Here is a 26,309-nt window from a genome sequence, read left to right as displayed (position 1 = left end):
AAACCTCGGACAGACCCTTTGGCTCTAGGTGGGTGGTCGTCTGCACCAAGATCATCACTGTCTGATAGAAGGTTGGCGGTTTGATCCCCAGCTCCTACTGCTGCGCGTTGTGTGAATGTGTGTTAATTTCTGATTCTGTGTAAATAGGTAAACGTGGCATGTAGTGTAAAGCACTCTGTGTGGTTGGAAGACGACAAAGCTGCTATAAAAGTACAGTCTATTGACCAGTATAATTTAATGACACCTGCCTCCGTTACTGATGACTTGACCACACACGGGAGAAGTGTCTGCTCTCTTTCAAAAGGAAATGCAAAAAAGTCTGAAAAGTTGCTAAATCTGCAAACTAAAATTGCAAAAGTAAAGCAGGATTTCTCATTCTCTACTTTGAAATTGTGCCCTGATTATTCATTATGGATTTCACTAATGATGAATAATGAGAGATTACCTTTCAAGCCATTCAGTCGAATCAGTACCGATAACATAACCCTGCTGAGTCACGGCACAAAATGAGCCTACACACACTCATATACACCATACACCCTGTGACATGACAGAGCCATAAATAGAAACATTTTTGCAAATTCAAACCGCAACCTCAGAATGAGCAGGGATTGATCGGAAATGTGTGCATCAATATTTTGCTTCACAGTGTTCAAAAATGAAAGATGACATCAGATAACACTAATGACTGATTTGAAGCGCGTTGCAATGCGTTACAAGTCGATTATGAGCCTATTTGAAGCACAGATGTCTCTTTGTTGCAGCCCACTAATACTGAGAGAATTACATTTGCGTCAGTGTCATCACAGTTGTACCATGAAGTAGCTTACTTCATTTACAACCCTTGCTTTTTTCCTGATGTTACATGAGGATGTGATTGTAACGGAGGACCTCAGCTTAGTGTGGTAATGATGTCTTATAATGCCCTGCAAGCACCACTTCTTTTAGTAGTAAAGCCCTGTGAGACAATGCAAACTGAACCAAGGTCGACAATGGAGCCAGTGAATCTACTTTATGCCCACTACATCTCTGCCTCATTTTTTTCCACCCACACCAGCAAAGGAAGGATATAGTGCTGTTTAAGAGAAAGGAAACCTGAAAGAGAAAGACAGTGAACAAGCTTCAGTGTACAATTAAGGTACCATACTTTGTATGGGTACACTGCATCACACACAAACACAGTTTCTTTTGCAGATGCATGCACTTCATCTGGACTCTGACTGGGTATTAAGTTGTTTCAGAACAGCTCACCGCCTGCAGCTACTGTGAAAGATTCCCCCAACACTGCAGGTGTTCCAGAGCAGCCCTATCATTACCCGGCTGCCTTTTACCCTCCCTCCTGCTTCAGCCCCCCTCCTCTTGCTTCTCCTTTCCGTTTCTAACCAAGTTTTAAAGCCTGAATAAGTGCTTTGATCCAGCCCTAATCCCTAGTCTTGCTGCTTGAGAACTTTACAGTTGAGAGCAAATTGATTGACAGTTCATAATCCCCTTCTTTGACATGCGTACCTGCCTTGTCCTCAACCCCATTAATCAAAATCAAAAGTCCTGCACAAAACAATAAGGCTTTTCTTTTGGGGCGAGGTTTAGAGGCAGCTGGACAGCCAGGCAAGGTGGGGAGCAGGGAGCGATAAGGCAGCGCTCTTTGTGTTTTCGTTTCGTTTTTTTTTTTTGGTACTGAAAAGTAGACCTGACTCATCGCACTGACACATACAGTACAGTGGTGAGTTTGCACTGCCCTGGGCCTGCCTAGATAACACTATCTTGACTCAAGTATCAGGGCATGAATAGGAGCACAGACATATCTCTGTTAGGAGGTGTGTGTGGAGGAGGATGCAGGAGGTCTCCTTATCTAAACAATGTCCTTGAAATTTCAAATGCACCTCTTGTCCTCAGGTTTTAGACATTAAAAGAGCAACTAAACCCCTAAATTCTCCTTGCTCCCTCCCTTTCAGCAAAGAGCTAACCAAGCTATCTAGCCATGAGCAGCTGCTGTCAGACTCTGTGTCCATGCTAGAAACAACAGGTTTGTGACGAAAACTGCCACCACCTGCCTTAAGATTAGCCAATAGTGAAATTCAATTGCAATAGCTGGGTTTCAACCAGTAGAGGGAGGTTACGTGACGTATGCATAGTTATAGCACAATACCTAGAATTCATATAAAATGTCAAGATTTGGGCCTGAACAACAACACTACTACATACCAATAAACATTCGTCTTCAGCTAAAAAAAGTGGTTTGGGGATTTAGTTACTCTTAAAAGATGCAGTAACAGTCAGAACTACTACATAATTATTTTTAAGCCCTAGCTTTAAAGGACCAGTGTGAAGGATTTAGTGTCATCTAGTGGTGTAGTTGCTAATTGCAACATCCTCGCCTCACGCCTTCCTTCCAAGCGTGTAGGACAAACTGCTTTGAATGCAGAACTTTGAAAAATGCAAGAAGACCTTATTGCAAGAAGACCTTATTTTGAAGTGTTTGGATAGTCAGTTTGAGGTTACTGTAGAAACATGGCAGTTCAACATGTTTACCTCAGTAGAAGACGATCCGCTCCCTCTGTAGATAAAAACGTCTCCTTCTAAGCTAACGAAAACACAATAATTCTTTTTTTTAGGAGATTATACACTAGTGAAGACATACACTGGAACTCTAATACAGCAATACAGCAAGCAACCAGTATCTCTCTATCGAAGAAATGGCATATGAACCTCTTTTGTTTCTCATGTGTAAAACCCAAGAATGCTACTGCCATGAGCAGGAATTCCAGGGAGAACATGGCCTTGACTTGCTGCTACATTAAGGCAGAGTAGAGGACCAAAACACTCCGCTGCTACAAATCATCAGGGCCCAGCATACCAGGACTGTAGGCAATGGGACAACAACAGGACTGGAGGCTACGCATGTTTGCAGTGTCTTCATTCCTCCATCAGCTCCTAACACCTGCTGCTGCCAAAAAAACACTTGGGCATTCCCAAAGTAAATAAACATGGGTTAATTCAGTCAGAGAGAGAATGTTTAAAAATGATATATTGGAAATCTTCTGTCATTTTCATATTTGAATTTATCACTATACCTATGCTTGGCATTCTGTTACAACTAAACTGTGAAAACCCCATTTCCAAGGTTGCCTTATTTGTTAGATTTTACATGAACTTAACCTCTAAATAATCCATGAAAGGTATTTTTAAATCAATTCAAGATCATATTTCTGTCAAACAATTGGTCATCTTTTCCAGGGAGGACGAATTTAAGACTTTTATCACTATTGTCTTCAGTCTTGGTGATTTGATCAAATTTGTTTATTTGTGCAGGACTAGTGAGGAAAGCTTGGCTTTATCATGAAATATTTTGCCTTCTTTTATTGATATTTGATGTTTTTGGCCTTCTTGCCCTTTAGCACTGGGTTGTGAGCGAAGCTCAAAAGTATTTCAGAAAATTTCCAAAATACAAAACTATTCATGAAATGTGCTTTACAGGATATGGATCCATGTTAGATAGAATGTGTATCACAAAGTAGCCTTTGTCCTGTGTTTGTTTTTCAATTTCGTGTGAAAAACAGGTTTGGTGAAATTGTACTTTTTCCCCTGCAGACGTCAATTTTGGCGCTTTTTACTTTCACCCAAGTAAATGTTTACACCAGTAATTTTAATTTGCCTTCAGTGAGGAAAAATTACTCTTCCCTGAGCAGGGAAGGAGCGAAACAATGTGAGGAAAAACAGCTCTTTACCATTCGGAGCCTGAGCTAAAAAGGTGCTGTGTAGTTTGCTGGTAAAGGAAGAACACTGGCTATGCAAATATAGACTGTGTGTACACACACACACACACACACACACACACACACTCTCCTGGAAGACAAAATGCTGAACAGGTGGCTGGGAGCAAAACAGCCATTTTCTGTGTGTATCTGTCTCCCTGCAGCCATGAGTCCAAATGGATAGGATAGGTCATGCAGGTCAAACAAATTCTTCCCACTCCCTCTGAAGTGCCTCTGTGGGGGTTGTGGGTGAGGGGTTGCTTTAGAAACCCCATCCTGACAGCTGCTTTTGTCGTTACCACGCTACCTTGGACTAAATACACCCTGGGATCCACACTCAACAAAATGTATTGTACAGTTCTGTTTTTCTCCCCCGTTATGAAAAAAGCCTTCTCACTGTCCTTTCATGCTCATCTCTACTTATTGCTCACATCTGCATCTGCTGAGGAATGCAGACCACTCTGATGTCTGAGGGGGTCAGCTATTTATATTTTAACCATGACAGAGAGAGAGATTGATTAAGGGACTCCTGTGGGTTTAAGTTAAGCCAGAACAAAAGGCGAATGTAATCAAAAACCAATTGACCCAAGGACAAAACAGTAGGATGAAAACATTGAGACTCTTTCTGAGAAATGGAAGACATTTATACAAAATAGCACAGACTCAAACAGAAACCATCAATCTCTACCTTAAGTGGGGCAATAATAATTCAAGTGTCAAGTGGTTTCAGCATTTGGGCATTAAGCTTCTGAGGATATTTTGGGGTTAAATATTTGTTAAATAAGTGTGTGATAGATTGTTGTAGAGATGTCAGATGTTCAGTCAAACTTTTCAGCTCCAACCTCAAGACAAGTAAGACACAAACAGCCAAACAAGTTACAACATACTATACAGGATTTGTCCATTACTTTTTTTTAACTCATCATTCAAAGTTGGCCACTCCTTAGAGCACCTTTGGTCGAGCTACATAGAGAATGAATGAGGAGAGGCAGAGACGTCAGTGAGAACAAAGGAACATTTTTTGATTTTCTGATCATTTCACAGCGCTTTCGTTCTAAAGCACAAATAATCACAGCGACACCTCCACACAACCCTGCAGGAAAGTGCGGTGGAATGTCAGCATTATTTCTGCTAATTCAGCCACTTTTTAACAGTGATGAGTTTTCTGACACACTCAATGTGGAAGTGACTTTGGTGGCGCTGACGTTCTTGTGGTTAACCATTCTCACACTTTTCACTCCTCTTAAATCACATGAAATGCGTATGTCAGTTGCCACAGTTTTTGGTCTGACTCCCTAAAAACATCCCTCTGATTCTGAAAAAACAAAGAGCTCCATCTCATTTCGATGCTATGTTGAGAACCTCAGCTGCTATACCTTTCCCTCTGCCTCTCTCCGGGGACCATATGTTATTGCTGGTCTAGTCCCAAAGTGAAACACACACACTTCATATAAACTTCCTCATCAGCTGCAACTTGGCCTTTGTGTGCCCCTGTGTGTGGTGCCCTGTAGTAGGAGGTGAAGATGGAAAGGCAAGCACCCTTGAGAATTGAGGCTTATTCATTCTATATGGAAAAATGCCCACTGCTTGCTTCAGCAAGCTGCAGAGGCACCAGCATGTCTGGACAGCAACATTATGCTCGTCAGTGGAGATGGACGCAAACATTAGACCCACTTGTTAAAAAAATAAAACCGAGTGCCCTCCATTACTTACTAACAACCTAATTTGCCAAAAAACAATGAGCAGTGCAATCATTTGTTTCCCGTGCTGAAGAGACAGTCTGAGAGACGGGTACAGCAATTAAGAGCGAGGAAGACATTTTGACCTTCAGCAGATGCCCTGTCGTTATGTTTGTGTGCATGCTTAAGGCGTACACTTGGCAGTTGAGGAAAGTGAATTGCACAATTGCCTTCTCAGTGGAGGTCCATTACCAGAGACGCATAGAGAGTCAACCCGTGGCAGCTCTCCATGTTTATCAGAGAGGGTATTAATGGACACGGCTTGCCAAGTGATGCTCGCCAGCAAATGGTTAAAAAAAAGTCCATCAGCAGCTAAATGCTCAGGCTGGCTGATACGGAAGAAAAAGACACTAAACAGAGCTGTGAATGGGCGCTTTATCATTACAAGGTCTGTGGCTGGTTATCTAGGGACGGCAAGTCCACCCTAAGAATTCCATCATCCAGTGGAAACAGCCATATCTTAGCCCTATCTGGGAACAATGTAGATATTAAAAGGATTAAGACATTATCTATCAAACACCGTAAAAAATAATTTCTCAAAAGAGTCAAACACATATAAATGCTGACATTTAAGAGGAGTACCAGAAATATCTAAAGCAACTCTGGGTTTGATTGAACTTTTGGTTCTCCTTTAAGGAACTGGAATAAAAAATATGCAGTGTGTTTTCTCTTTTCACAGAAATATGATAATATAACCTTCATTCCTTGTTTTCAATACTCTATCATTTATATTGCCATTAATAAAAGATGATGTAGAATTGTTTGGGTGGAGTTTTCCAGGTGTTTAACAGGTCAACCATGCATGAGGTTCAGTTCAGATTTCACCTTCATTGCATTGGCTACTCCTCTTGGTTCGCTCTGACAACAAAGCAGCAGCCATAAGCCTTATCTCCTGGCTTTAAAATGACAAGAAGGACAAGTCACATCACTCCATACACCATAACTTACAAGTAGAGTTCCAGCCTCAGGAATATTTGCCTTAGGGCCTTTACCTATTAAACAAAGGCACAATTTTACAATGATTTCCTAACTTGAAACTGTAAAATTTCAATTTGTAACATTAAAGAAATCTAATTATACTGGCAGCAGATATATTTTATCATGTTATCATGTGTTTGGAGCCATAACAAGGGGTTCAAAAGATTCAAGAGGCAGAAAAAGCAGGCACAGTTAAGATGACCAAACTGAATTCTCAAAGTAACAAGTGGCACTGTGTACCTTATTACAGATGGAAATATGACTTGAATTCAAGATAGCAAAAACAGATGTCAAGAATAAAAGGAAATTTTAGATTGCTTGTCACAGATTTACCAAGTTTTTGGTAATTGTTGTTAAGCTGCAGAAGGTAATTCTTACAAAAATATTTTTTTATATATTTGCTGAGATTCCCACTGTGTTCTGACAGTGGTACATGAGACAGATAATCTGTGAAAAACAACTTCTTCTGGCTCTTTTTAGTGCTCCTAATGGCATTTGCAAGAATCCACCGGGCCTGAATAAAAACAACCAATCGGAGACAAGAAAGATAGTTGATTGTTGAGTCTCATTCCCACGGTGTCAAATACAGACACTTTGGCACCCTGTGAATGAGATACAACAATCAACTATCTTCAAGCCTTCAACCCAAAGAGTCTTAACTTTATGTGGTGTTTTTTGTAAAGATGATCTGTCTCATGTGCTACTGTCAGGACACGGTGAACATTTCAGCAAATATGACAAAAAGTTATTTTTGTCTACTGCAGCTTTAACTTTGCACATATTCAGTTCTTCAGCTCTCAATCACTCGCTGACTTTAACCTGTATTCAGGCATACAAGCACGTGTATTTAACAGTCCCAGTTGTGAATTGGGACAAAGGCCAACCAACTGAGCTTTTAGCTGCAGGTGATGCGACACACCGCCTGAAACAGCAAGAATGATGCAGCACGTGTTTTTCGGGTTTGTCAGGCGGTGGGTTAAGGATGAAACAATAACAGGAAATCAACAGTGGTTCTGACAGCCATCTGTCCTGAAAAAGATGTATCCTCAAGGTGATGGCACCAATTTATACAATGCCAACAGCAGATTAAGGGGAAATTAATAATGTCCTCTGGAATGATTTGACAGGCAGGGGCTGATTTAAGGACTTGTCATGGCTGCTAATGGCAGAGTTTGTTTCAGGTAGACATGAATTTGTGAGGATGATTTATTCGTTTTTACTAGGAACAATCTAGCCACAAGTGACAGACTGGTGTCTGAACAGGCATTCAGAGCTTCCTAATGCTTTATTAACAGCAGAGCATCATGATTTCATGAGTGTCCCATAAAACTGCTGTGCATGATCACCACAGTCCAAGCACTGAATCATAATTACAACTTTATCAGTAATCATCTGTCCTTTGTTTCCTCCTCCTCTTTTCTTCCATTTATTTCTCTCAGCCTCTGTTAGACTTCTCATTTCTTCTGCTATCATTCTGTCCTATCACTTTTATTCTATTCCTCCTTCAAAGGGAGAACATCAAATTATTTCCAATACCTCCTAACTGACTAAGAATATCATGTTACAATACAGGTTTGAATAGACATTCATGTATTTAACAGGTTTAATGTAGAATATTTATAGGATTTTATTGTTACCTTCATACATTATAAAGTGATTATAAAGGTGACAGTCATAAAACTAACCTAGTGTATCAAGTGTGTCTTCTGCTCTAATCTTTAATCATTCAAGAGCCTGGATGTGACAGTGTGAAAATTAAGACATTCTCTGTGAAGAAACTTAACATACCTGTAAAGCAGGTATATGTGGGCAACCATAAAGGTCATCTCCTTTTCAGCTACATTATCTACATCACCTGACCAGGTGAGGTCATTTACATGTAGGTAGCTGGGTGATGAGATCTGAATGAGAACCAGCTTGGATTTGTTTTATTCTGCAACAGAAAGCAACTAAGTATTTAAAGTTAGAAGGTGCAACTATTGTATGTCATTGTGCACTGTCCAAGTTCCTATAAGATACTCTGTGTTAGTGTACAGCTGCTGAATGCACACTGCAGCCAAACACTGAATCTATTTGCGGGCTAAACATGCAATTTATTTTGTACTGGAAGGTTCTGTTGCCCCTGTAGTATGTGTACCTCTTAATGTTTGTTCTCAACTAACTCAGGCTAACACTAAACACTAAACTATGTATTCTTACACATCCCATAAAAATATGAGATATCCCTTTTTCGTCATTTCGTGTTTGTGTCCTGTGTAAAACCAAATGCATATCAATTCTTGCTAGAGTTTGCATTTTTTTTCTTGCTAACTTGACCAGAAGTTTCACAACACAACAATGACTATGGTTTATTCAAGGTTTTAAAAGACACAGGGAATGACAATGAGAGGCTGTCTGTTCCAAAGGGAGCCTTTTAAATGTTTAGCATCGTTTCCCAATTCGCAGCACGAAACAATTCCTGAGTTTTCACTCGAATTACTGAATACCGGCACATGACACATGGAAATGTTGATAATTGGCGCAGATGTAGAGCGGGTCGTCCACTAATTGGAAGGTTGGTGATTCGATCCCTGGCTCCTCCCACCGCATGTCAGAGTATGTCCTTATGCAAAATACTGAACCCCAAATTGCTCCAGATGCTATGCATGATGAATGTGTATGAATGAGTTAGTTCTGTTTGATTGGCTTTGCCATCACTGTGTGAATGGGTGAATGTGGTACAGTGTTATAGCGCGTTGAGTCGTCAGAAGAGTAGAAAGGCGCTTTACAGACCATTTAAAATAATTGCCACACACATTAACCTGTTCCCACAAAAGGTATCCATTTGAAACACGATGGCTTTCTTTCACATATGTATCCAGCACTCAGTACCTTAGTCTGAGTGCCTTAGTCTGGGGTCTACTCCCTTTAGGACTTGGAGTTGGAATTTTGCCCTCAGGCACTCAACCGCAGTTTTCTTTCTCTGATCAGCTCCCTGGAGAGCTCTACAAGTTTTAACTTGAAAAAGAAAATGTATTTGGAATTTCTAGGCGAAAAGAACAGACTGTTCCATCAATATGACAAACTTATGGGCAAAATCACTCACTCCTTCAGGTAGCCACACACAGCACAGCCAGAATTTATGTTGTGAAATAAAAGCAAATATGTATTCAAATGAGACTGAGACAGATAATATGACTTAGCTCCTCAGGGTATCTATTTATTTTGAACATGATTAACTGAATTTAGTGAGCATCAAGTGAGGCTTTATTACTGCACCAAAGCATTTATCTTCAAAGCTGCATGTCCCAAACTCAAGCCTCGAGAGTGAAAGAGAGATAGAGAGGGAGAACAAAGCTGAAAAGCCTCAAGTTATCTATCCTGCATTTTGCATATTACCAATTTTCTTGTTCTGTGGATGGAAGCAATTCTTTCTAACTTTAAACATTTGAAATGACTGTTCCCTCGCCACCCTCTTCATTCTGCACCTTCTTCAGCAGATGTGGAAAGAAACAAACTCAATGGTGGAAGGGTGAAAAAATGTGAACACTGGTGCTACTGTATTCCTCAAAGGAAAGGTGACAGAAGGCACACCTTATTCTCTGTTGTCTGTGGAAGCAGCTGGGACAAGGGGGTGTGAACACAATACTAAGCAGTAGCTTAACTGAATGGCTGCACTAGAATAACTCCAAACTCCTCCACATTTGCCACCCCTTCCCAGTTCCCTCAGAATCTGCCTCTCTGTCCACCTCTCAGTCCCTCCCGCCCCGCCTCGTCCCATGGGGAGCAGGCTTCAGCTGCTCTGCCCCCCGACTCTGGAAACTCATCCCACCGGACCTCAGGAACCTGGACTCTCTCACACTTTCAAATCAAGACTAAAAAACTCACCTTTCAGAATTGCATACCCCACTTAACTGTAAATGCCATTCTATTACTTATTGACATTTCTTACTGTTATTAAAAATTTTTTGGTTGATACGGTAGTCCTCGAGTGCCAGAGAGGCGCTTTAAATAAATGTATATAATATTATTTTTTATTAATAAAAAAGGAGAATATTGTACACATGGGACTTGACAGAGATGCCATAGTGTGAGCCAAGCAAAGAGCAGTGAGACAAGTGTTGAGAGGGAGTCAGGGCTGGAGATAAGCCAATTCCTCATTGGCCTCAGGTGTCTTTATTAGCAATGCTGTATGTGTCAGCAAGAGACACGAGGAATGCTAGCAAATGTTGCAACTTTGCACTGTAGCTGTATGGGCTGCCTTAATAAATGATTGAAAGTGATGCTATTTCTTACTCACCATTATCTTTAACCTGGGTGGTCACCGCAGACATCGCAAATCCCAATACACGGTTTCAGGCCGACTTGTAACTGTGTTTTTGGTCTCGGCCTAATAGGTAGAGAAGAGATATAGAGACCTCCCAAAAGTATCCCTGAAAGAGAAATCCCACCTGCTTTTTATCAGTGTAAAACACGTTTGAAAAGCCTGTAGCAGTTTTCAGAACAGGGTTAAAAGTCATAGTATGAAATGTCAAAGAGAGTTGTCTGAAGGATGGTATAGGTGAATACCGAGTGCTGAGAAAATCTTGCATATGAAGATAAGCTAGTGGAGGATGGAGGGTGTTGTCTACTGACTAGGTCCATAAGAGATACCCTGGTATTTCATAAGGACAAAAGAGGCAAAGCATACAGTGGTTCCAACCAGACACACAGTTAAAATTAGACCGATAATACCCTTGGCCCCACACGACGAGAACATCAGAGTACAGCAGTCTTGTCTTGGCTTATAGCAAAACGGTAAAAAAATACAACATCAAGACTGCAGCCGTGCAAGGATTCATTATGAATCTAGATTTTAAGCCCTGTTGTTCAGAAATAAAGTTGGAGTCATACAAAAAACTTTGCTTTAGTAAAAAATAATAATAATTTGGTCAAATGTACCCTTAAATGTGTAGCACAAATTAAATTACTTTATAACACATGATATATAACAATAATATTTTTTTAAAGCCTGGTATTTATCATGAAGATTTTTACAGATTTAGGTTATAGTCTATTTCCCATTTTACAATATGACATTTGTCAGACTGAGATATTCTATATATATTTGGAAAGGATGTTTTGAGAAATTAATGATAATGTTGAGGTTGAGCCATAATGTTGAGTTTTGTTTGGATGGATGATTTAAGTACAGAGAATGCAAGAATTGTTCCTCTCGACGTTGTACTTTTGGACCAAGTGGGAAAATGATACCATGTTTAGATGAGTGGTGCCTTTTTTAATCCTTGTTTTTAAAAATTAAGTGGCTTCTTGTCAATTGGAAAATTAGGTTATTTCAGATGGACTAAATGATATGCGTCTGTGAAACAAGGATGTGCGGTGGGAGACGCAGCGTCATATGTGAACGGGGTATAAATCCTTATCTCATAACTCATTATCTTCCCTAAAAAATTCCTGACTTTCCTTCCTCCATCAGCGTTTACAGAATGCTAGTAGTATTTTTGCGTATGTATAAGATTCCTGTGGACACTGGTCATTGATACTGTTTCTTTAGCTGTTTCCCCTTCGTTGAACTACTCTTTGGGAATTCGCTATGTTCGGAATGGCTGGTGTTGGTATTATAATCCAGATGCGGATGCGGTGGAATAGTGATGTTAATTGACTGCTTGAGCTGTGTGGTTATGATTTCGTTGATTTTCTTGGGGCGGCTGTGGCTCAGAGGCAGAGTGCGTCGTCCCATAATCAGAGGTTGTTGGTTCGACCCCAGCTCCTAGTGCCATGTCAGAAGTATCTTTGAGCAAGATACTGAACCCAAATTGCTTCCCGCATTTGGTGTTCATGAATGCGTTGTTTCTTGTCGATAACTTTGGCCTCACTGAGTGAATGTATCCATGTAGCGTAAAAGCGCTTTGAGTTGGAAGACTAGAAAGGCGCTATACAAGTACAGGTCCATTTAACATTTACCGGTGAAAACTAAATCTGTCTTTCATGCTGCTTGTAAGTTGAGAATAGTCTCTTTTATGGCTTTGTTTTCAAAGATAAGAGAGATGAACCGGGTGTTCAGAGTGTTATAGTGATTTGTTTTCCCTCATGCGTTTGTCTATTTGGTCCTGACTGAATTCCAAGCTTTGGTGAAGTGCCTGGAATTCCCTGTGCAGCATCAGTGAGTGTGATGTGGGTGGTGTTGCACTGCAAAAACAGCCCTTCTACAAGCCAAATATTTTTAAAGATCAAAATGTATTTTATTAATCAAAACAAATTTGCCAATGGGGCAAGCCAATATTGCCTGGCAAGAATTCTTAAAATTTGTATAAAAATCTAGCTACTGAAAGACTGTAATGGGCCTTAAACTAGAAAATGTCAAAAATGTTAGCAAGTTCTGCTTAGTACAAGCAATGAAACTATATTATTTATTATAGACTTATTTAAGATAGACTTTTTCAACTTTATTCAGCTGAATTTAAGAATATGTCCCTAATAGTAATAAAAAAAATTTGAATAAGACACAATTTCTTTAAACAGCATAATAAAAATAAAGTGACTTTTTCTTAAAGGAAGGCACCAGAAGCATTCTTATTTTTAGCGTTTCTTATTGAAACAATGACAAGCTAAACAGCGGCTTCATTTCCAACACTGGGACTAGACTACTTTTTCTTAAACTGAGAAGTTGTGCAAAATAATGCCTCCTAAAATAAGGAAAATAATATTGTTCCTCTGCTGGCATATTATGCAAACCATTGTTGAACTTGTTAAATCTAGCTCAGTATTAGCTGTGATATCTTAATAAGACTAAGTTTCTCAGAAACAAGGCTTTTTTGAAGTGTGTACCCGGGCTGGAGAGTTTTGTGGGGTTTGAAGTGACTGTTGAAGCACTTGTCTATATATTGTTCCAAGTGGTCCAGGTTTCTTGATGTTATAGTTTTGGGTCGTCCCCTAATCAGAAGGTTGTTGGTTTGATCCCCGGCTCCTCCCTGCCCACATGTCGAAGTATCCCTTGAGCAAAGATACTTGAACCCCAAATTGGTCCCGATGCTTCATGCTGCATCAGTGTGTGAATCTGAGCTAAACGCTGAAATAACTCTCAATGACAAGCAATACTGTCAATGGTGCAATGGCGCTTGTCTGTACGCATGCCATCTGTACGCTCAGTTGGGCATAGCAGGAGAACCGACTAGCCAAGTCCAGAAAAGCAATTGTCTTATGGAGTTTTACACTGCCGCTTCAATCTCTGCACTGATATGACAACTTCTGACAATATTAGCATTTCAGTCGGTAACGGGGCGTTGTGCTGTTTGCAATGATCACAGATAATTGGCTATTTCTGGCTGCGTGTTAATTAACGTGACACATGCTGACAGGATTCCGTCAAGGGTAAAATCTGAAAACGTGTCAGGCCTTGTCTTGAATTGCCTACAACCTTAATACCACCATTCAATGGCTCAATCTAGAGTGTGCACATCATGTACTAAAGATGAGTCCTTACTGCAGCCCAGAACCCCTTGCTGCATGTCATCTCCTCTCTCTTCTCAATTCCTGTCTCGCAATGGGTGTTTACTAAAGTGTCTGTGAAAACAATAACTGAACAAAAATATTTTTTCAAAGAGAAAAGAGGGACTTAAAGCTGCAGTAGCTAATCTGTATGGAATAACCTTTTGTCATATTTTCTGAAACTGAAAATCTGATTTTTTTCCACAGATTATCTCTCATGTACTACTGTCAGGATATAGTGAATTTTTCAGCAAAGTTTTTTTTTTTTTTTAAAGTTACCTACTGCAGCTTTAAACACACAGGTCCATCTCAAGGAAAAACCTGTGGAGCACTAGTATGACTGTCTGACATCTGTGCTCTCATCTGGCAGCAGCTACCTGTGTCCACTGAGGTCCTAGCCAGGAGAAACATAGCAACACTGGGGCTTCTGAGTTACTCCTTAGTAACAGAGGAACAGTGGCAGCGTGGTGCGCTTACACAGACTATCTTTCAAAAGGAGAACTGCTCTGTATTCCTCAAGTTCCCTCCTGCAAAACACTGAACTACCAACTCCAGGGCTGCTATTCTGCTGCTGACCCTGCAGACAAAAAAGTCAGGATCTCCCTGCATGAGTTAATAAAGAATTAAATTAAAATGGAAGGGAAGCAGTGAAAGGGTTTGCAATATTCTCCAGAGGCTGCTGCTCTGATGCACAACAAACGAACATACCTAATTACATATCTCAAATTCATGACCCTTTCACTCAACCCTTGCCTGGCGCCAGTGTGGCTTCTTAATAGCTGGGTCTATGTAAGGAGAAAGAGAGGGCATCAAAGAGGAGACAGAGACTAAGAGGGGTGGTGAGATTTCGAAATTGAAGTCACAAATGCAAAGAGACGGAGGAAAGCAACTTTCTACATTGTCGGCAGTTTCTCTGTGAGACTGTGTCTAGTTGGCTGAATTGAACACTAGCCCAAAAAAACAGAACAACTGCAAAAGTGTGTGACTCTGACTGTATATGTCCTATCAGGGGAAAAAAGCCTGTCCGTGAGTGATGCAGCAAAAGTGAGAAACACGGGGGAAAACACCCACGGCGAGCAAACTAGATTCACTGAGACAAGCCAATGGCAGTAAACACAACTTTAAGGCAAGCATAATGCCAGGGTTTACTGTGGGTCTTAGCACCATTCAAATGAATAATCTCTCAAATATTGCATAGAATTTGTAAACAAACAGTGTAGCTCAAGCAAAGAAACATCTAAACAGAATGCCAAAGAAATTTTCGATGGTGGGGTGTGTAGGGCAACCATTTCCAATTCCCTCTGCCTCATTTTCCACAAAGCCCAGCAATGAGGTTGCCGTACTTTGTTGATTAAAAATCCATTGGACCGCATATCCCTTAGCATCCTAATGTGAGTGGGTGTATTTGAGATTAAGGCCTTAGCACCTGTAATTTTCTCTTTGTGCTAAGTGTTCCAATTTGAAGTACTCGTTGCAAGGACTGTTTGCTAAAAAGGAAACTTTCTACAAATAAAACATTCCAAAGTAAGCTTGAAGGAAAAGCACAGCTTGTAAATTGCCTTTTTAACCCTTTAAGATTCCCCAGTCATATGTACCCCTACTTAACGTTGTTTACCAAAAATTTATTTCTTTCTGCCAGAGCGGAGTGTTTCTGGGGGCGTGGTTACTGTACAATAACACAACTTTATCGCTTATACAAAAGGCAAACTCCCCTAACTGCTTATGTAGCTTCCATTAGGAACAGCCTCCCAGTGAACACAATCTCTGAGACAGATGAAGGCCTGTCTGAAAACAGCAGTACCAAGGTGATTTTGAGTTTCCAGATAGACTTGTTGCTAAAAGAAGCAAACTGCCACTAATGGTAATGTTAGATGCTATTAGCTAGTCTAGCTAATATTAGCTGACTCAGGCCAGGAGCCAAAACCGGTAAAAACACACCTTGGTACTGGATTCCCAGTCGTCGAACTGTCGACATCGGCTGCTGCATTTGGTAAATATGCGCAAAATATCACTCTGTTTTCTGTTTCATGTGGATTTCAAATGTATTCTTTGGTATGATGCATGAAACATTAATATTAAAAACATTCAGTCAAAGCTTAAAACAGTGACAGAGCCCAATATTGCTGGCAACATTTAACACGTTTATAAATTTCAAAGCTGCGGTTTCAGTTTAATATTTATCCAAAATGACACAGACAACTCTGAGACAACACAGGGGTGCTAAAATTCCAACTACTCCACCAGTACAGACATGCACCATAATAGTTATGAAGAGAGAATGAAGTCCTAGATGATCATTTTTGAGGCTGTGACCATTTGTCTGTCCTGAAAATGCTGCAGTAACAGAGAGAATAATTGTCTCAATTATAACATTCAGGTGTGCCAGTAGCAGCTGTGACACACTCATCTCTTCTGCTGTGTTCTCTGTGGGGCTACACATCTATATGTCATCACCGGGAGAGACAAAACCTTTCTCTTTACTCTTTAAGTCTTTACTGCTGAATAAATACAGATCTCAATGTTCTACAGCATAGTAAGAGCAGACTTCAAAGCTGAGATTCAGTGGTAATCCCCTTAAAATGTATTAATTTGAAACTCCTGCAGATTGTGCGAACATGAGGATGAGAGCGGGGAGCATTCCTGCTTCGCAGCACTGAAACCTGAGCAGCTCGACAGTGTAGGCTCCACAACTAATGTCTTATGTGAAGCAACATGTTATACCACCAACGGCTTCACAAGCACAGAGGTGGCTGTCAGCTTTAAAACCAAAAGCCTGGTCTTCAGGCTGCATAAGGTTTAGGATTACCAACAGAAACAGCAGGCTGGAGGGATAACGGCAAGATACACCAGTCAGATTTTAAGGGAAAGCAAAGGAGGGGATTGTACAAACATCCCAAATCTAGTCCTCATGTATTCTACTGAATATTGACTTTTGTTCAACATTTTGTGAGCTTGTACTATAATTTTTCTATCTTGTTTTGCTTTTTGTAAATACAGTATTCAAAGTTGGCCCTTTCTCCTTGGCACATAGAGAATGAATGAGGAGAGGGAGCAACGTTAGCAAGAACAAAGCAGTCAAATAAATAATAATTTACTGATTGTTTCACAGGTTAGGTCCTTACAAATAAACACAGTCACGCCTCTGCACAACCCTGCGGGAAAGTGCCACATTTCTAGATTTTGTATGAATGCAGCTGAAGCGTAGTTGACACACAGACTTGCATCTTGATATGCATCCACGACATAAGACAGAGAGAGATAGACAGCGATGTAATCTGATCACTATGTTTTCATAGTCCCGACCTCACACCCTGCATGCTGCCCAAAGGTTGACCAGAAAGTTCCTGCATACGAGAGCCTGCTAGTGGGTCATAAGTGATGAATGAGAGGGATCTATACATACAGCTTTTTGCTTTGTTTGGTTAGGTTCCCACTGGTATATTTGTATGTCAGGATAACAATAAACTAGAAACCCAATTAAAGGAAGATGAAACCAGGCTTTCCTCCCATTGCAGCCGAAGGTCAGCACTCTCAGTTCCTCCTACGTTAAATTCTGCCTTTCTCGACTCCAGGCAGGCAGCCCTTAGTAGCTTTGTACATCTAAATGCTTTATTCCCAGGTTGTTCCTGCTGTATATATTTCAGAAACGAGGAGACACATGTTTACACAGCTGAACCCTCCTCTCATCTAAATGTTAACTACCAATGCATCAAGGTGTGTTTATCATTCCTGCTGTAGTTAGACAGCCACCCGAAAGCGATTTACCTCACTCTGGTAAAACAGCTGAGGATACAGCACAGTGCATTTTCAATTTTTTACTTTCCTTTATGGTAAGGAAATTTTACATTTCTAAGATTTGTCTTGCATTTGCACTCACACAGGGATAAAAACAACCACTTTGGCAACGCTTTCTTCCTCACAAAATGCTGCGTTAATTAACAAAAGTTTAGCTGTACCTTTTCCCACATTATCTCTTCCCATCTGCAAAACCCAAAAAGTAAGACAAGTAGTAAGTATTTCACAATGAAAGAAATGAGAAATTATTCATATTGCCTTCAGTGGCATATCCTAATTAAGAGAACACGAAGTTGCATTATAAGCTGTCGCTCAAAGCCGTGTAGGCTCATGCAAGCCAGTCTGCAGAGTCCAAAGCATCCTGGTTGTTAGGTGGCGGACACATTAGCTGGAAGTGGTTTAACACAAACATGGTGATCTACAACTGTAGTGCTTTCATCAAGCATTAGTAACCTTCAGGGGAAAACACAAGATGAATGCTCGCTTTGTGAAGCCACTGGGACGCACCAATTAAAAGTAGCAAACAATGTCAACATGACCCACTTCCCTGTCTCCTCTGGTGCCCACGTTGTCAGCTACCACTCTCTCACAGAGGACAAAGTTTGCAACACACACTCCCCTCCCTGCCTGCACAGCATTTGTCCAAAACACAGCACTGTGCTCTCTGCCCCCAGGCATGTTTGTACCCTACCTACATATACACAATGTAACACTATCCTTTGGCATGCAAAGAAATGCCTCTCTGTCAAATACACTTGCTTTTAAGATTTTTAGGACTCGTCCGCAAACTGACAACCTGCTTGTGCAGAAATGAAATATTGCAGGATAAAAGCTGGAGGAAGTCACAGAGCAGATGTCGTGTTGAGAAATCTAATTATCCTGAAAAGAGTGGCCTGGTGTCTTTTTTAAAATGCTTTTCAGCCTATCTGCATCAGATTGATTTGAAGTTTCTCATGGCAAAAATAATTAAGCAGCTAATGACTGAGTTCACTTATTTTAAGTGGTAGCTTGCATAGCTTCATATTTAACTTACAACATAACCTGGCTGACCTTAACCTCTCAGGAATGCATGTCAAACAACAAGTCAAATGCTTGCATCTCAAATATCAGCCTACTCATGTTCGTAAATATTCAAGTCTGTGTTTAACTTAGAGGAAACCTAGTATATTCTGTTTGGCAATTCATGTGCATCTGAGATAATGAACTTTTAAAGCTACAGTAGGTCATTTTTATAGAAAAAAAAATTCTCGTCATATTTGCTGAAACCTTCACTATAGCCTGACAGTAGGACATGAGACCAATAATCTGTGAAAAAATCAGGTTCCTCTGGCAAATATGACAAAAAGTTATTTTTCCACTGTATTCAATAGTGATCACTCCATTGTACAGAGTGTGAACAACTTGTTTCATAGATTGGAGTTTCATGGACTTTGGTGGGCTATCTTTCATCTGTCTTGTGTTAACTGGATAAATAGCTGGTTAAATGGTCTAAACAGTGGACCAGGCTTTTTTATTCCCATAAATGCATCCAGGATGCTTCTTCAGTAGAGTGATCCTGAGACCTGCATGTCTTCATCAACTCACAGATTCAGAGCCTGAATGCAGCACCATTGTGTGCAATGTTCCCATTTTGTTAGCAGCTTCCGAGTTAATTTCCCTGTGATGTGGGGCACACGGCTCAATAGCCAATTGTATTCAAAGGCATATGAAATCTCCAAGGAGGGCAACATTGCTGAATGTTTTTCCTGCAGACCTCCTTCAACTCACTGATAATAGAGCTTTTTCTCCTTTCTTGTTCCTTTTAGGGGCCACTCTCAGCTGCATCCGGCTAATTGACATCCAAGGCTGCAATAATGACCACTGGTTATGGGAGCCCAAGCCCAGTTAAGACTCATTTTATGGCTATTGATTTTATGTTTTCAGTAAGTTTTAACAGGATCCTGAGAGGTTTTTCACCATTCAGTTCAACAAAAGCTAGCCCTCTACGAGAGAGTGCTCAGTCTGAAATAATGAGTCTTATAAATATCTGAGCTAAGGGCTGGAGACTTCAGTGTTGCGACTTTCTCACTAGATATAGATAGATATAACTTTTTTAGACCATCTTGGTGACTTTCTAAAAAGCAACAAATTCAGCAACTTATTCAGACAACCAGGGAGATGGCGAGAAAAATACTCAAATGTATTATATTGTAATTAATCCCCATGAATGCTGAAAGGCTATGCTGCCAACAATGCAAGGGTCTCTCCCTCTCCTCTTGGGCCGTGCTAACAGGCCGCAGTAAATGAGGGCAGGCAGGTTAAAGCAGAGACGTTTCTCTCTCTCTCTATCTATATTGATATCTGGATTAGTGTAAGGCATGGAAATATGTAGTTTGTTTGATCTTGTAAATATATAAATAGTTTTACTTCAAACATAGAATGTCCCTGTAGTGAGTTTGTGGTTATAAGGTGATCTTTCCCTCACTGCAACCGAAACAACCACTAAGCTGTTTAAGCTTTTGTTTGACACATCTGTCGGAGCTTGGAGGAGGATACTAAGTCTCAAAAACAGTTCTTCAATCAATGGACAGTATATCAATCTCACATTTCGATGGCGGATAAAAATCATTACTGGTGCACATGGGGGAGGGGGAGAGGAATCCTCTCTAGATTAAATTCAGAACACACTGCTGGACTCCCATCAACAACAGTCAATAAATCCGAATGCATGATAACACAAGTTACTTAACTGCTTTCACTCACTGCTGCCTCATTCCGTCAGCATTTCCCCACAGAGCTTCTTGGCAAGGTGAATTTTAGTTTTCCTGCACATTAAACAAAGCTGCAACTCTCCCACTGAGATATGGACAAACACATTGTTTTGATGCAGTCACATTTGCTTGGACCTGTCAAATGACCACCAAAACATCATTACTAGATGGAAACAACCTGACACTCCCTGTGACTTGAAGTGCAACGTGCATGAGTCATGCTGCCTCATGTGACTGCCTCAAGTGTGTGTATCGGTGTGGGTTTATCCATGATGTCATTTAGTTTCACTTTCGTTCACTTGTTTCAGCGACTGTTGCTGGTTGTTCCTTGACGTTTCGGTCTGTAAGGTGCTTTTTATAGGGGGAGTTGTTGAAAACTGAGAAGGGGAAAGCCCACTGTACTGCCAAACACACCAGCTAGCAGTGTGATGTGTGGCCCCAACATTAGACGCACTTCTCACCTTGACGAAAGAGACCAGGAGGTCTAATCCCCACTGAGAATATCATATATTTTCAAGATGGACAGCTTCTGGTTTTCCTTCTTTCATTAGTCTCGCTTTGCTCTGTGCAGCAGTTTGGCAGGTTTTTCCTGTTAAAGCTATAATATGTAACATTTACGCAATGTCTATAAATAGTTGAGTTGTGTTCTTAACATTATTCCAGATTTTCCCAACAATGTTCAAACCCAGAGAAATACATAACTGTATTCCATTAACGGTGCATTTCTTACTTGCCTTAGATTGCTTTAACTTCTGGGCAAACACAGGATGCATCGGATACGTCAAGAGAGTAAGAAAGGAAGTAATTGAACGTGACTACGCGTCAAGAAATGACATACTGTACATTTAAAGGTGCAGTGTGGCAGATTTCTTAGCAAACACATACCTACTGCCTAAACACAAAGAGCAGCCACAGCTGGCCAGGCTGGCAAACGTGATGGCTCTGTGCAGTTTACTGATACCTGATACCTTACTGTTGTAGGGAGCTATAAATACACTACCACCTGGGTACCAGATCCTCTCGCTGTTAACTGACCCTTCCTAAGCCCCACCCTTTTTGGCTCTGTGCTACAATAATAATTAGGTAAGCCTCGCTCAAAACCTCAAGTAAAATTTCTCCTTTCCTGTACTTAGATGTGCTACGTGCTAGGCTAATTTGAAAAGAAAAGACAAACACATTTAAAGATGATTTCAGGATAAAAGTAATATATAGCCTGTACAGTCACATCTTAAAATAGCTCATGATAGCAAAACTGTTAGCTAACTAATGATTTATGTAAATTAGCTAGCATTTTGTTACCATTAGATTTCAGATGTAACTTAAGATGTGTCTTAAGATGCACTTTTATCTTTAGCATAGCATATCTAAGTACAGGAAAGGATAAAGATGACTGAGGTTCTGACCGAGGCTCACTCGCGGCCAATTGGGGATGTAAAGATGCAGTTAAGTTAAGATGTGACAATGTCGAAGTATTTAAACAGGATCTCTTTTAAAATGACTATTTGAGTTTCACTGCAAAAGCATCTTGCTCGCTGATGTATTCTGCAGTAGTGAGAGGACGAATTATTAAAGACATTGGCATTTCAGCCACCATGTGTGTCTTGCGGATCTTTATTATGTTTATTTATGACAGTATGTTTGCAAATTTACATGTGAATGAGGGGAAAACAAGTGAATGAATTAAATGGAGCCATATTTTGCCTGTCAAGGCTGCTGACTGAAGCGTTAATCCATCTCAAGTGAGGAAATCAGGCCCTCTGGGAAGGAAACCGATGCATTACCCCTATTGTAGACTTAACGCCAGAACCACATTTTACCATCAACATTTATTTCCACATTTAAATGATTGGTGATATTATCATCATGACATCCCAGGCTGTTCATGATGTCATTGCCGCTGGAGGTGAAAGCCATGTTGTTCCTAAATGTCAGCCTTTCAGCATTTAAATAAAACACCAATGCATTTAGCTAGCCCACTATGTCACTCATAGTCTGGAAAGGATTTCATCAGCAGCTCATGGGAGGGGGAATTTTTCTTGTAGACCATAACCCCCTTTCACATGACAATAGCAAGTTATGGGACATTTATGTGAAGTGTCTGAGCAGCAGCAGGGGTCAGGAGGGAGCTTTCTGAATAACAGATCAAACTGAAGCCACCGATTTAGGTGGGGCTTCAAACAGACTGTGACCTTTCAGAAATCAGCTACTGGGGATGTTGGATGAAGGCAGTTGTAGGTAGCTGCCCCCACCCCACCGCCTTCTTGTCTTCACATATTCACCTCCCACCCCTCCCCTCCCTAACCACCACAGACCCCCACCAAGGTATTTTCCCTCCAGAAAAAGACGAGACATTTAACATGTCAGGGCAGATAGGGATAGCATTTCTAACCGTCCCGTCCCCCAAGCTAAAGCAATATAAAATGCAACTGCATACCACACCCATTACCACGATTATGAGCACTATTAACCCGCTCTTTGTGTTTTCTTTCAAAAAAGAGGAGGTTTGGTTTACTAAGCATTTGGTACTAAGGTCCATTGCAGAGTATGTGTGGAATATAATTACAGCCTGGCTGGAACCTGTGCTCAGAAAGGATCAAAGATCGATACCAAAGGACCAGATACTATTATATAATAATACTAATAATGGGGGTTGAGTCCTCTGTGAATGGTACTTTAACTCAAATGGAAATTGTAAATAATTTTATTTAGTATATCTATTGAATAGCGATATGAAGACACTCATCGCGATGTAGTATTTGAATTTGTTATCTTCGGCATACACTATCCATATTTTTAAGATAGTTGAGTGTAGTATTTATATCTGGTTTGGTATAGTAATATTTGCATTTTTTGAGTATACAGGGTGCGTCTATAGATTCAGATCGTAGAGCTATAGCTAGTATTATATAATAATGTACTAGAATAAAGGTTCTGCGTCACTGGGTTAGTTTCTGTTCACTAGCATTCACTTCCCCCTGTGCTTGTTCTATTTATGTCAATGATCCGAAAAGCAGAAATATGCCCATGTTTTTGTTAGTAAGACAGCTCTACTGTAGTAAACCCTAAATGAATGAGGGTGTTTTTCACAGAGTGCTAATGAATCAATAATACATCTTAATGTTACAGCCTCCTTCCCATCATAATGGTCATAACTATATGAGCATGTCAATGTGTGTGTGACCACCTTTTACATTGTTAACAGCCCCATGGCCAATGCTACGCTATTTTATGGCAAACCGTGGAACTTATGTATACGGAACATTGTATATCCACAAAGCATTTTTTAAAGTGAACTACTGCAAAGCTAAAATGCTTGTTAACATAACAGGGAATTATGTGATAGTGCTCTTTATTCACCCACATTACACACCTTCTCATAACAAGCCATTCTCTGCCACTAATGATGACTTTTCTAGACAGTGTTAACCTATACTTTTCTTTTATTAACAGCCCACACTTTGCTGTATCCCCTCACATCTGCACTGGCAGCTTACCACTCTAAAGTCACCCTGAAAAGCCTCCCATGGCTTCAGACTTCTAAGTCTGAAAGTCCCTTTGAAAGAATTCCCCCTTTGATGTGAGGAATGCTACAGATCAAGCTGGAAACTGACTTCTGCTATCTACTGTGCTCCTACTATCTGTCATTATGTGGAGGATAAATATGGATTCCATCATGAACGTAATGTGAAGAGAAGAAAAAAACTTCTCTCCCCAGTGGAGCCACTGATCCAGATACAGAACAGATAGCATCAAGAGATGGAGATGGTGCCCCTGGCTGTTATGAGTGTCAACCACCAATGACCCCCCCCCCACTTAAAACACAACACACACAACACACACAACCACCACTCAGCCACCAGTGGAGACAGCCCTGCCGCGGCCCCCAGCCGACTCTGGACGAAGATGCAGCCTCTGTGAACAGCGAAAGAATGGCCATTGACACAGGACCACAAGTCAAAGATAAGAGCTGGGGGAAAAAAATTCTTGATTATATCCTGTTAAGTGACACAAAGACAGTGTCAGTGATGCCACATGAGTCGGTGATAAGGTTTAGTAAGTGTTTGAAACATTTTCCAAAGCCCATGGCCTTGTTTCAAAGAAAAAAAAACCATTTCACCATCAGGCCTCTGAAGACATGCAGCCAGGGAAAAGGCAAACACTTGATTCCCAAAAAACAGGAACTTCCAGGCCTTTTTAAATGTTCCTGGTTTTTACCTAGGCATGAATGAATATTCCCAAAAAGTTTTTATGAATGGGCCCTACCTTCTCATTACAAATATTTTCCAACACAAGGCAGAAACAGTGCCATCTCCTTCAAAACTTAATCCAACAGCATTCAGTAAAGGACCATGGTAAAATGTTGATTAGTTAAAAAATGTGTATCTTAGGCCTTATTTCAAAAACATCCTGTTTTACTATTATTTTTTGGAATTGATCATAACGCGTTCGAGGGCCCCGTGCCCTTTAACCTTAAACTAACCCAGGCTTACCCAAAAAGTTGGCCCAAGTTATTTGCAACCAGAGACGGTTGATTTGTCTGCCAGATGTTTGTAGAGAAAAAAATTTTAATAATTTAAACAAATTACAATATATGTCGCTGTTTATGCTTTTTTTATGAGGTAAAACGCTCTAAGTTCCTAATAATAATAATAATAGCATAGCATAATCTTAGCATGGTGGGCAGTGACACTTTGCACAGGAAGTCAGTCAATAAAGGGAACTTGAGATCTTAGTGCATTTTGTATCTTAATAAAACAACACAATAGGGGTTTTTTGGGGTCGATGGCCCTCCAAGGGAGTACATTTGGGCACCCCTGACATAACCCAGTCCTAACCCTAAAACCAAGTCTTAACCCTCAGCTTTGTGGGCACCAAAATTCTGGACCCCACAGGTTTTAAAATCTATTTCTAGTGGACACCAAGAAAAGTTTACCCAATAGTAAACACACACATACACCACACACACAAACAGAAGCTCGGATTACCACTGAATTTAAACAACCGCATCCCTAATTACAAACAAATGATCTGATAGCAGCGACCAGGGGGGAGGTGGTTGTGAGGAAGGGGGGTTGTTTGTTTGGGCAGGGGGCTGGCTTTATTAAAAGTAATTGCCATGGAGGCTCGTGGAGGGTAAGCCCACCTGTATTCAGTTTGCTCCACCTGTTTATTTACAGACACGAGTCTACCGAGCATTTATAGCCTATATCAGTGGTTTAATATCAGTGCTTCCCAGCCCCCAATAGGGGGTCGCTTAAGCTTGATGGGGGGTCGTTAGGCCTTCTTGATTTTAAGTGGTGTAAGATAACTAAATGAAAATATACACTGAAGGCCTGTATCTCAGCTTTTGGTTCACTTCTGTGACAAAAAGTAAATGTGAATTGTCTAATAGAACAATGGTCAAGCATCAGGGAAAAGAAAAAAAAAGAAAAACAAAACATAATACAGTCAGAGAATTGTATAAAAAGTTTTCAAAACCAACCCAAAACTGAAACATTTTAACATGTAGGGAACGTTATACTGGAATATTCCTATTTTCCTAGAACCAGAAACACATTTTCCCAGAACGTTTAGGAACCAGATGTTGCTAGGCAGGTAGGTTCACTTTCCCAAATGATCAGGGATTTATGCCTTTGAAAGTATGACATAACCTCCGATGTATGCATGGCCTGGTTTATTTATTAAACACTTATTAGCCTACAGATGCTACATTGTGTATGCCCCCTTGTTATTTCTCTGTACAGACAGATAATTGTATAAAGAGTTCCCTAAATATAGTCTAAAATAATAAATTCCTCCAAATCACTCGTTTTACACAAACGTCCTGC

General features: G+C 40.5%; 1 protein-coding gene across 1 annotated transcript in view; it reads right to left on the bottom strand.

The window, feature by feature from the left end:
• alcama (activated leukocyte cell adhesion molecule a) overlaps window positions 1–26,309 on the bottom strand; it is a gene marked incomplete at its 5' end in the record, with an annotated part of 64,466 nt that overhangs the window by 37,205 nt on the left and 952 nt on the right.

The sequence above is a fragment of the Morone saxatilis genome, unplaced genomic scaffold, assembly GCF_004916995.1.
Source record: "Morone saxatilis isolate NCDOM2014 unplaced genomic scaffold, NCSU_SB_2.0 Contig20, whole genome shotgun sequence".
Lineage (NCBI taxonomy): Eukaryota > Metazoa > Chordata > Actinopteri > Moronidae > Morone > Morone saxatilis.
Note: the sequence above shows the minus strand (reverse complement) of the source record. Positions and strands in the feature narration are given on the sequence as shown.